Source organism: Nannochloropsis gaditana (genome assembly GCF_000240725.1).
Source record: "Nannochloropsis gaditana CCMP526 unplaced genomic scaffold scaffold432, whole genome shotgun sequence".
Classification (NCBI taxonomy): Eukaryota; class Eustigmatophyceae; order Eustigmatales; family Monodopsidaceae; genus Microchloropsis; species Microchloropsis gaditana.
Window position 1 is genome coordinate 7,579 of NW_005803521.1, and position 902 is coordinate 8,480.

The following is a 902-nucleotide window of genomic DNA, read 5'->3' on the forward strand; positions in this document are numbered from 1 at the left end:
GGGAAGGAGGTCATCCCTGCCTCTCTAGCGGCTTGTACCGCGCTCAAACGTACATGTATGTGCTGAAGGGTTAACTCATCAAAGTTGTAAAGAGTAAGACTTTTTTAATTTGATGTATGCATGCATGTGGATCACTTTTTAAGACAGGTTCCATACTTTTTGCAGCCTTCGTGAGTATGGCCATTCCCAGGAGTAGCAACAATGAGGAAGGAGGGCAACCGCCGGGGCGGGAGAAGAAAAAAGAAATTTGGAACATGGCCACCTTTGCACTCATGTGTGCTGCACCTTTTATTGACAACACGGAGCTTGAGATGGGGCACGTTGCTCAATCTGCGTCCCTGCTAGGCTTTCTGCTCAACAAGATGATTAGCGATCGAAGGAGCCGAGGCCGCCTGGATTTATTCCGAGATGCCGACTTGCTCATCTTGGGGAAAGGAATGCGCTTGTTGAAGCCATGCATTGAATTGAGCACCGCGGAGATCAAGGACACATCAGCCTTTCAAGATCTGCTACTGAAAGTAGTCAAAGGGATAGAAGACATGGCGCCTGGAGAGACCTTACTGTTGCCCGGCGGTTGGGATGGGAACGCGGGGGGTTCCACGGTAGTGCATTTAATCGAGCGCCCGTCCGTAGATTCTTACGCTTTCGTCACCTGCAATGCGGGTCAAGGCTTGGCCTACCATGTCAGCGCTCCCGCCGAGTCCCCCAAGATGAAGTACAAGACGTGCTTACGATTGGAAAATATTGCGTCTGCTCGGATGACATCGATGGCTTTTTGGGCGACAGCATTGTCGCAATGGGTGAAAGCCCGCTCGGATTATCACCGGGTGGAAGTGCTGTACGACGTCTTACTGCCTTGGCTGATAAGCGATAGCCCAGCAGCTCTTGAAGGAGGTATTCCT